General features: G+C 41.6%; 1 non-coding gene across 1 annotated transcript; it reads right to left on the reverse strand.

The window, feature by feature from the left end:
• Positions 1-985: 985 nt before the first annotated feature.
• LOC119935978 lies at positions 986-1,123 on the reverse strand. Its single transcript, XR_005453573.1, has one exon. It is a non-coding gene; the product is annotated as a small nucleolar RNA SNORA7 (small nucleolar RNA).
• Positions 1,124-12,332: the final 11,209 nt, after the last annotated feature.

The raw sequence follows: 12,332 nt of genomic DNA on the forward strand, positions 1-12,332 counted from the left end.
AGATGAAGTAACTGAGGCCCAATGAAGTGATTTGCCCAAGTTCACACAGCAGACATGTGGCAGAACAAGTATTAGAACCCATGACCTTCTGACTCCAAGCCCATGCACTAGCCACTAAACCACACTGCTTCTGTGGGAGTTCCATACATGAATGGGTCACACCCTTCCTTGTATAATAATAATAATAATAATAATGGCATTTATTAAGCACTTACTATGTGCAAAGCACTGTTCTAAGTGCTGGGGAGGTTACAAAGTGATCACGTTGTCCCACGGGGGCTCACAGTCTTCATCCCCATTTTACAAATGAGGGAACTGAGGCCCAGAGAAGTTAAGTGACTTGCCCAAAGTCACACAGCTGACAATTGTCGGAGCTGGGATTTGAGCCCACGAACTGTGACTCCAAAGCCCAGGCTCTTTCCACTGAGGCATACTGCTTCTCAATGCTCATATTTGTATGAGTATGTGGGTATGAGGGTGTGGACAGTGGGACAAGCAGCGTGGCTTAGTGGATAGAACACGGGCCTTGGAGTCAGAAGGACCTGGGTTCTAATCCCGGCTCCACCTTATTTCTGTTGCATGACCCTGGGCAAATCACTTGACTTCTCTGGGCCTCAGTTACCTCATCTGTAAAATGGGGATTATGAGTGTGAGCCTCATGCGGGGCAGAGACTGTTTCCAACCTGATTGATTTGAATCTACTCCAGCACTTAGAACAACGTTTGGCACATAGTAAGTACTTAAAAAGTGCTTGACACACTGTCTAGTCTTATGCTATTGAATCATCTCCGACCCATAGCAACTCCACGGATTCATCTCTCCCAGAATGCTCCCCCTCCAACTGCAGTAGTTCTGATAGCGTATCCATGGAATTTTCTTGGCAAAAATATGGAAGTGGCTTCCCATTGCCGCCGCCTTGAGTAAACTTGAGTCTCCGCCCTTGACTCTCTCCCATGCTGCTGTTCCCCAGCACAGGTGTGTTTTGACTTGTAGCAGATTGCCTTCCACTCGCTAGCCACTGCCCAAGCTACAGATGGAATGGATAGGCCTCTGTTTGACTCTCCCTCCCATAGTCAAGACTGGTAGAGGGCTGGAAACTCTCCAGGTGTGATCCTGAGAGGGAGCTTGGCACATAGTAACTGCTTAACAAGTACCATTATTATCATTGCTGCTATTATTATTACACCAATCTGCCTCTAATCAACTCCTCTTGAGAATATTATGGCTGTGTATGAATTCTTAAGCAGTTTTGAAATATAAAATTCTAAAAGCAGATTAACCAGTGCATTTTTTCAGAGCAACATTTTATTGCTCATTGAAAATACTGATACTGTAAAAACCTTATCTTGTAGATAATAATAATAATGATGATGGTATTTGTTAAGCGCTTACTATGTGCAAAGCACTGTTCTAAGCGCTGGGGGGATACAAGATGATCAGGTTGTCCCACGTGGGGCTCACAGCCTTAATCCCCATTTTACAGATGAGGGAACTGAGGCCCAGAGAAGTGAAGTGACTTGCCCAAAGTCACACAGCTGACAATTGGCAGAGCAGGGATTTGAACCCATGACCTCTGACTCCAAAGCCCAGGCTCTTTCCACTGAGCCACCCTGCTTCTCAACTTCCCAACTTCACCAATAACCTAGAAGTGATAGCAAACAAATATGGGTATAAATTGAATTTCATGGGAAAACAGTGTTATTGAGTTCAAAAATATTTTCAGTATTTCATTACGAATGATACTTCGGGGAAGTTAAGGTAAGAAATAACAATGATACGTTGCTCAGTGGAAGGAGCACGGGCTTGGGAGTCAGAGGTCATGGGTTCCAATTCTGGCTCTGCTGCTTGTCAGCTGTGTGACTTTGAGAAAGTCACAACTTCTCTGGGCCTCAGTTACCTCATCTGTAAAACAGAGATTAAGACTGTGAGTCCCTCGTGGGACAACCTGATCACACTGTATCTCCCCCAGAGCTTAGAACAGTGCTTCACACATAGTAAGCGCATAACAAATACAATTATTTATTTATTTATGTGTTATTTTTGGAAAAGTTAAAGACTACTCTAGTTTTGTGTTTATCTGAATTTGTCAGCTAAAATGTACAGTACTAGAGGGAAATCCATGCCTCTTAGTCATTCTACATGACTGTGAGCCCACTATTGGGTAGGGACTGTCTCTCTATGTTGCCAACTTGTACTTCCCAAGCGCTTAGTACAGTGCTCTGCACACAGTAAGCGCTCAATAAATACAATTGATGATGATGATGATGATTTCAAATCTACAATACAGTGCATTCGGTACTGTGGCCCCAGCTTCAAACACTTGTCATTAAATAAATGACAGTTAAACAGGGGCCAGTTTTGTAGGGCATTTACTAACCTTGGATCTGATCTCCCTCCTATTTCACTCATTCATTCATCCAATCGTATTTATTGAGTGCCTACTATGTGCAGAGCACTGTACTAAGCGCTTGGAAAGTACAATTCAGCAACAAATAGAGACAATCCCTGCCCACAGCTCCATGTGGGACAGGGAATGTGACCAACCTGATTAACTTGTATCTACCCCAGCACTGAGTACAATACTTTACACATAGTAAGCACTTAACAAATACCATCATTATTAATGTGCCTGGAAAACCTATAGTCAATAGAGGCCTAATGAAAAAAAAGGCTAATTTGAACAGATCTTCCCGGGTTAACAAGATAGTCACTCTTGATGGCTGAAGATAAGCTAAGTCATCTAGAGAAGCAGCATGGCTCAGTGGAAAGAGCCCGGGCTTGGGAGTCAGAGGTCATGGGTTCTAATCCTGACTCTGCCACTTGTCAGTTGTGTGAGTTTGGGCAAGTCACTTCACTTCTCTGTGCCCCAGTTCCCTCATCTGTAAAATGTGGATTAAGACTGTGTGCCCCACGTGGGTCAACCTCATTACCTTGTATCCCCCCAACACTTAGAACAGTGCTTGGCACATAGCAAGTGCTTAACAAATGCCATCATTATTATTATAAAGGAGCCACCTGCTTCTCTGTGGCATGACCTAGTGGAAAGAGCCAGGGTCTGGGAATCAGGAGATCTAGGAGTGGAAAGACTTGGAATGCGGCTCTATCACTTGCCTGCTATGTGACCTTGGAAAAGTCACTTTGCTCCTCTGTGGTTCAGTTTCCTTGTCTGTAAAATGGGGATTCAATGCTTGTTCTCCGAGGGACTGTCTCTATATGTTGCCAACTTGTACTTCCCAAGTGCTTAGTACAGTGCTTTGCACGCAGTAAGCGCTCAATAAATACGATTGATTGATTGGTGTCCTGGACTATGTCCAACCTGATTATCTAGTCTCTACCCCTCGCATAGTAAGTGCTTAACAAATGCTATATTATTATTATTATTGTTAATAATAAAGCTCCTGAGTGTGTATAGCATCACCTCAGCATATTTACAATTTGAAGGACTGAGGAAAATCAGGGTGGCCATTTTTCCTGATCCTGTCCCCAGTAAATAAGACCATATTCCTTCTAGTCAATTATGAAAGTTAAGGCCTACCTTTAAAAATGAATGACTTTATTATTCTACTTTAAATTGCCTAAATGATCAATCAATGGTATTTATCGAGTACTTACAGTAAACCAAGCACAGTGCTAATCGTTTGGGGAACCACAATGTAACAGAGCTGGTGGACACCTTCCCTTGCCCACAAAGAGCTTACAGTCTAGGAGGGCCTATTGGGGTCTACATCACCCCCCAATCTCCATCCCATTCATTGTCCAGGACTCTGAGAGCAACTGACATTTAAGGAATGAGAAGTTTCCAGAATCTCAAGTTTCCACTTAGGCCTATGAAAAAGCTATGAAAAAGAGAAGAAGCATGGCTCAGTGGAAAGAGCCCGGGCTTTGGAGTCAGAGGTCATGGGTTCAAATCCCGGCTCTGCCACTTGTCAGCTGTGTGACTTTGGGCAAGCCACTTAACTTCTCTGTGCCTCAGTTCCCTCATCTGTAAAATGGGGATTAAGGCTGTGAGCCCCACGTAGGACAACCTGATCACCTCCCTGGTGCTTAGAACAGTGCTTTGCACATAGTAAGCATTTAATAAATGCCATTATTATCATTATTGACCAGTTGAGGCAGTCCAAGAATGGAAAATGCTATCCTCATTGACTTATCTGAATAAGTGATTCTCCTCTGGATCACAACTGGAAGATTCCCACACAGTTCAGATTTTATCTGAAACCGGTGGTTGAATTTGTGAACTACTCCAAGTACTCAGTGGGGATCATTAAATAATTGGTTCTGGCTTTGATGAGTCTAGAAAGAGGAGACAGAAGTTGGGACCAACTAGATTCTGGACCCCCACAGAAATAGCTTTGAGCCATCTTTTAGTGCTTACTGAACTGATGAAAATGTTGTTTAAGGGTTGCTTGGATTCATTTTAAACTCACAGTGTCATGTTTTTCTTTTCTGCTTCGTGCTAGCTATAGCCTTCATTCTTGCAATTAGAAAGCTTTAACATTTCTAGGAATCTTTCTCTTTTTGCCTCTGGAAGAATATAATCTTTTTCCTTCAGTTCCTACTCCAGTGCCTCTTACTTTAGTATCTTGCAAACGTTAGCGTTACCTGGAGAGGACCACTGCATTTTGCAAGACAGCTGTTCACTGCCTCAGATTTTTATTTTACCTCTGGGCTCAAGTCTCATATTTGACATTCCTAAGCCTCTTCTTTCCCCTTCATCCTAGTGCTGCTCCTGGGAATTTGAAATAAAAACAATTTGAATCAAGAATATTTTCATAGGGAGTCACTTTATTAAGCACTTAATAATAATAATGATGGCATTTATTAAGCGCTGACTATGTGCAAAGCACTGTTCTAAGCACTGGAATATATAGCTACTTGAATATACCTAGATAGAGGGATAGATCCATATAAAAGAAACAATGTTTTTTTTCTTATTTTTATGTCAGGAGTAAGGAAGAAACTCAATCAGTAGTATTTCATTCATTCATTCATTCAATTGTATTTATTGAGTGCTTACTGTGTGCAGAGCACTGTACTAAGCGCTTGGGAAGTACAAGTTGGCAACATATAGAGACAGTCCCTGCCCAACAACGGGCTCACAGTATTTATTAAGCACTTACTGTGTGACAAGCACTGTACTAAGCCCTTGGGAGAAAAAAATACAATAATGTGTATACAGCAAGTTTAAAATGTCATCCTGGCTCTGCCACATGTCTGCTATGTGAGCTTGAGCAAGTCACTTAACTTCTCTGTGCCTCAGTTACCTCATCCGTAAAATGGGGGTTGTTAATAATAACAACAACTGTGGTATTTGTTTAGCACTTATTATTCATTCATTCAATCATATTTATTGAGCACTTACTGTGTGCAGAGCACTGCACTAAGCGCTTGGGAAGTACAAGTTGGCAACATATAGAGATGGTTCCTACCCAACAACGGGCTCACAGTCTAGAAGGGGGAGACAGACAACTAAAAGAAAACATGTAGGCAGGTGTCAAAATCGTCAGAACAAATAGAATTATAGCTATATGCACATCATTAACAAAATAAACAGAATAGTAAATATGTACAAGTAAAATAAATATTAAGTGCTAAGCACTGTCCTAGGTGCTGGGGTGGATACAAGCATATCGGGTTGGACACAGTCCCTGTTCCACATCAGGCTCACGGTCTTAATCCCCATTTTACAGATGAGGTAATTGAGGCACAGAGAACTGAAGTGACTTGCCCAAGGTCACACAGCAGACAAGTGGCAGAGCCAGGATTAAAACCTGTGACCTTCTGACACCCAGGCCCATACTCTATCTACTAGGCCATGCTGTGTGTCCAGTCTGATTACCTTGTACCTACCCCAGCACTTAGAACAGTGTTTGAAACACAGTAAGTACTTAACAAGTACCCTAATCATTATTATTATTATTATTTTCAGACCATTTTCAAATATTTTATGGTAAAATTGTTCAATTTAGGAGAGGGAGGAGTGTCCTGGTCTTTGTCCCTTACTGGTCTTGATTTCGTCCCTCTCTCCCCCTCGTCCCCTTCTCCATCCCCCCATCTTACCTCCTTCCCTTCCCCACAGCACCTATATATATGTATATATGTTTGCACATATTTATTACTCTATGTATTTATTTATTTTACCTGTACATATCTATTCTATTTATTTTATTTTGTTAGTATGTTTGGTTTTGTTCTCTGTCTCCCCCTTTTAGACTGTGAGCCCACTGTTGGCTAGGGACTGTCTCTATATATTGCCAACCTGTACTTCCCAAGTGCTTAGTACAGTGCTCTGCACACAGTAAATGTTCAATAAATACGATTGATTGATTGATTGATTTCAAATTTAAGTACATGCACATAAACACTCATAGCCCAAATCAGCAGGTTTTTTTTCCTAGAGGGAGGGGTTTTTGTGTGTGTGCCTTTGTGTGTATATTGCATAATTAAGGTTAGCCTCAGTATTGCTTAATAAAGGACAGATCAAGCCCATTTCCTGTTCTTTAGTTCACAGAGTTTGGCACCGGAAAAAGATACACTTGCACACAGTTTCCATACTGCCACTAACAAATTAACTGACTCAGTGGACAAATGCTTTTCGGGGCCAAGGTTTTAGCATATCATCAGTTAGCAGGCCTATTCCTGAGACAGCCAGTCTCATCTGCCTTTTTGCCACCAGGGAATAGATGACACCCTTGACAGTGTTGGGTTTGGTAGTCAATGCCCATTTAGAAGGAACAGGAGATTTTGCATTGCTAAAGAACAAAAGAACAGCCAAACCGGACTTGGCCCTGGTAAAAATATAGTTGGTCTGTGGATATGAGCTTCAGATGGAGGGAGTTTTCCCCTCCCGATGATAAATAGCTTACTTGTTAGTCTGTTTTCCCTCAAACACTAAGAGCTCCACTGCCCCCAACTGCCAACCCCAGACTCGTAATTCAGTGAATCTGGGGCAAGGCATTCACTAGTTAAAAATGGAAGGGAAATAAAAGCTACCCTAAGGAAAGGTATCTTTTGACTCTCTCCTGAGCCTTCTCCTCAGCAGAGTTCCAGCAAACAGACTCAACGGCAGGGTGCCAGTCACACTTTGTTCTTTCCAGGAGGGAATTTTCTTTTTGTTTTCACATTTTCTGAGATGTCTTGGGAGTTAAATTGCTCCCAGCTACCAGTGGCTTAGGCTTCCACGTCCATCTTGTGGGTGTCACCTGCTAAGGTGAGGAGTCTGGAAAAGCCCGGACACATTATGTATGGGTGGCCCTTTGTTTATGGCAGACAAAGCCAAAATCCTCGGGATTACTTGAAGATATCGTATAACACACAAGATGGAGTTACTATTATTCTCTTCTAAGACATATAGTGTTTCCCCTGGGAAGAGAAAAGAAAGTCCAGCCAATCCTGGGAGGACATAGCCTATTAAAGATTTATGCAAGCCTGAATTATTTGGCTTTAAACTCCTTTTTTTTTAATAAGAGGGACATTTTCTTCCTGCATTGCAACCTGAAGTAGATGGTATCACTAGTAATCCTTGGATTAAGGACAGAGCTTCTAAATGGCTTGAATTAGGCTGGGAGATGGGACTGTTTGATTTTCCTTCCTTTTTTGTTTCTGCTTTAATGGCTTCCTCACCAAATTTCCCACTTAACTAGCATTTTTATGAGTTTTGGGCTTCTATATGTGTGTTTCCTTTCAGGTAGGTATAGTCAGTGGAGCAGCTTTGAAACTGTTGAACTGTGTACACGGTATATTAACATTTTCTCTTGCAATTATAGACATTCACATGGTCTTGTTGAAATAGTGCTTTGTGGGTGGGAGGGTAAAGGGGAGGGGGAGGGGAAGCGAGGAGAGCGTGCCAGAAGTGAAGGTACACAAAGAAATGAAAAAAAAGCAGCAGTGTCTCTATTTAGTTTTTGAAATAAATCATTTCGACTTAATTTACGCTCCTCAAAGATGGTGGTTAAGGATAGACAAAGAATACTGCAAGAAATAATTTCATTTTGTTCCTCTGTTACATTAGATCATTTAATTTCCATATTTCTTTGGGTTTGCATATGGAGATTTGTCCAATGCACCCTGTTCTTTAAATTTGCTAAGTAATAATAAGGATTCCAGAAGCTCATTCTGAGACCCAGTACTCATAAGACCTATGATTCACAAATTATGAGAATACAAGCAGTTGTCCAGTTATAAGAAGAAAGGCAAATATAATAAATTAGACATTAATCCATTGTTTTTCCAGGTATCCAGGTCTAAATTTTAACTGATATTTTAGTGCTTTAGGGTGCCAAGGGACTTGGATGCTATTCATTTCAATGGTAGCTACAGTATGTACAGCATAATATGCAGGTTGGACAGGGTGGGAAGAAATATTTGTAACCCTTCTGGGACAAAATGTAATAGTAGATATTTTAAGGCCCTTTCTCTCTCTCTCTTTTCATATATATATATATATATATATATATATATATATATAAACACACACACACACACACACATATATATACACACACACACATATATGCAAATGTGGGCATGAATACATACTATGTAAGTTGTGTTATTTCTATGTGGCTTTAAAATTGTACAGTTTTCAAAATGAGCCAAGCATCTGTTGATCTCACTGAATTCCAGTTATGTTTTTTTTTAAAGACTGATGAGTTGCCATCACAGAAGTAATTCTACTGCCACAAGTCCCTTGGCTGTGTGTATTTTTCCAGTCCATGGTATCATTTTAAAGGTGGAGTGAGGGACAATCTAACCTATTTTTTTTTTCCTTTTCTTTTCTCCAAGTCAATGCCAGAATCATATTTGCATTGTTACTGTTGCTCAGCAACTATGATCTCTTCACTCTAGGTCTGACAGTTGCTTTCTCTTCAGGAGAGCAGAGGTACAAGAAAGACTGAAGCATTGATCCTCAACACATTACCAGATCTTCCGACGTTCACTTTCAAAAGCTGATAGTACCTGATAGAAGCTGATAATAATCTTGCTCAAGAGTCGTTTCACACATCATTGAACGTTTACAGGTAAACTTCTAAAACTGCATTGGGTAGTGGGAGATTCTGTAGTTTAAATTCTTGCACCCCTTTCCACACGAAACGTGTTGCTTTTTAAATAGTCTGAATCAATTTCTAGACAAACTAACTCATAATCAATCAGTGGTACTTACTAAACACATACTGTGTACAAAGCACTGTACTATGCACTTGGAAGAATACAATAGAGTAGATAAACACAATAACTTTTTGCATGGAGTTTACAGAAAAGAAAGGAGTTTACCAAGTCGTAAATGCACAAGGAGATGGTATACTTTGTTTAGGGATGACATATTGAATTTTTTTGTTTTGTTTTTTAATATATTAGACCTACTTGGAGAACCAATATGGGCATAGTTTAACCATAACAGTGGTTAAATTCGAGGGGCATTCTAAATTCTCAACAGGAACAGATTGAAGGAAGATTTGGAGGGTGAAAGTGCAGGGATTATCTTGGGCATGTGAAGTTAAAATGCTACTTTAAACCGAGACAGGTGAGAAAAATACAAAGCTTTTCCTTTTTACCTTACCCCACTAGCATAACCTCCAGGAGGTTGGGCAAATGTTTCAAGAGGGAGTTTTTCTGGCCAGGTTCGAGACTGAAATCCAGCCTCAAGGTCTCCGTTTGTTCAGGAGCCATGCTCATTCACTTGTACCTGCCAACATTTTCAAACTGTAAACACAGATATTTGTAGAGAAAAGTTAGAGCAGGCCTTCAAGCTCCACTGAAATGGAGTTTGGGAGCTCCTTTTGGAAAAAAAACAAGAAAAATGGTAAATATTTTCCCTAAGAAACCTGACTGTGCTCCATCAACTGGTTGATAGAATTCATTTTAGGTCCCTGGATTAGGGACTGAACCATGTTCTTCCTGTTAATTCAAATTTGAGTTTGAGTCCACATTTCAGGTTAGGTGTCTATGCGACTCGATCAGCTGTTGTGGAATACCCCTTAATTGCCATAAGTAATGTCTCCTCTATCATCTGAACCTCGCAACTGGGCAGAGCCCACTGTACCTCTACCGGAAGGACCTGGGTCATATTTATTACTCTGTTTATTTATTTTACTTGTACATATCTATTCTATTTATTTTATTTTGTTAGTACGTTTGGTTTTGTTCTCTGTCTCCCCCTTTTAGACTGTGAGCCCACTGTTGGTTAGGGACTGTCTCTATATGCTGCCAACTTGTACTTCCCAAGAGCTTAGTACAGTGCTCTGCACACAGTAAGCGCTCAATAAATACGATTGATGATGATGATGATTTCCAGCTCCACCACTTGTCTGTTGTGGAACTTTGGGCAAGTCATTTATCTTCTCTGGGCCTCAGTTACCTCATCCTTAAAATGAGGATTAATACCATGAGCCCCATTTGGCACAACAACCGTGTTTAGCCTGATTAGCTTGTAACTACCTCAGCACTTAGCACAATGCCTGGCGCATAGTAAGTGCTTAACAAATACCATTAAAAAAAACCCAAAAGAGGAATGAAGGAAGAGACAGCCCAGTTCTTCATTCCCCTGCAGCTATGCAACTGCTACCATGCGTGGCTCAGTGGAAAGAACACAGGCTTTGGAGTCCAAGGTCATGGGTTCAAATCCCGACTCCGGCAATTGTCAGCTGTGTGACTTTGGGCAAGTCACTTAACTTCTCTGTGCCTCAGTTACCTCATCTGTAAAATGGGGATTAAGACTGTGAGCCCCCCATGGGACAACCTGATCACCTTGTAACCTCCCCAGCACTTAGAACAGCGCTTTGCACATAGTAAGCGCTTAATAAATGCCATCATTATCATTATTATCACACTGCTGTTCTGCTCCTCTTGCAAAGCACTTCAAGAACAAGACCCTAACTGGTCCAACCAGATGGCTTTTATGGGGCAAGACAGAAATATTTATTTTGTTTCCCTCCTGTCAGGAGCAGGGTATCAATTTCCCCACATTGAGTGGAGGAAGGCTCAATTAATCAGTTGTATTTATTGACTACTTAGGGTGTGCAAAGCACTGTACTAAGCACTTGGGAGAATACACAAGAATAGACAGTCACAATCCCTGGCGTGAAGGAATTTACAGTCTAGTGGGGGAGACACATTAAAATAAATTACTTGTAGGGAGAAGCAAAATAGTGTAAGAGATGTATAGAGATGTGTGGTGAAGGTAGAATGAGTATCAAGTGCTTAGAGGGACTAGACTTTAAGTGCATTGTCAGTCATTCAATCATATTTATTGAGTGCTTACTGTGTGCAGAACACTGTACTAAGCACTTGGGAGAGTACAATACTACAAACACAATTCCTGCCCACAATCAACTCCGTCTAGAGCCAGTGAGGTAAGGGCTACCTTTCTCATAAGCGGCATTGCTTAAGTGAGAGGATATAAGACCCGGGAATTCAAAACAAAAGAAGTGAAGCAGAGAAGCACCACGGCTCAATGGAAAGAGCCCGGGCTTTGGAGTCAGAGGTCATGGGTTCAAATCCCAGCTCTGCCACTTGTCAGCTGTGTGACTTTGGGCAAGTCACTTAACTTCTCTGTGCCTCAGGGTTTGGGTGGGAAGATAAAGAGTTGTTTTGGACATGTGAAGTTTGAGCTGTTGGTGGGACCTCGGAATCATCTGCATAGGGCTGGTAACTGAAGCCATGGGAGTGCGAGAGGTCTCCAAGGGAGTGGGGATGGATGGAAAGTAGAAGTAGACCCAGAACTGAACCTTGAGGGACTCCCACAGTTAGAGAGTGGGAGGCAGAGGAGGAGCTCATGAGACAGAGAAGTGACAGTAACAAGCAACAGCACATTCATAATAATGACGGTATTTGTCAATCAATCAATTGTATTTATTGAGCACTTACTGTGTGCAGAGCACTGTACTAAGCACTTGGGAAGTACAAGTTGGCAACATATAGAGACAGTCCCTACCCAACAGTGGGCTCACAGTCTAAAAGGGGGAGACAGAGAACAAAACCAAACATACTAACAAATAAAATAAACAGAATAGATATGTACAAGTAAAATAAATAGAGTGATAAATATGTACAAACATATATACATATATATAGGTGCTGTGGGGAAGGGAAGGAGGTAAGATGGGGGGATGGAGAGGGCGACGAGGGAGAGAGGAAGGAAGGGGCTCAGTCTGGGAAGGCCTCCTGGAGGAGGTGAGCTCTCAGTAGGGCCTTGAAGGGAGGAAGAGAGCTAGCTTGGCGGATGGGCAGAGGGAGCACTTACTGTGTGCCAAGCACTGTTCTAAGCACTGATACTTCTGCTAAATAGGAAGACGAGGAAGTGAAGATGGGGATGACTCTTCTCCGACTCTTCC

The sequence above is a fragment of the Tachyglossus aculeatus genome, chromosome 12 (genome assembly GCF_015852505.1).
Source record: "Tachyglossus aculeatus isolate mTacAcu1 chromosome 12, mTacAcu1.pri, whole genome shotgun sequence".
In the NCBI taxonomy this organism is placed as follows: Eukaryota; Metazoa; Chordata; class Mammalia; order Monotremata; family Tachyglossidae; genus Tachyglossus; species Tachyglossus aculeatus.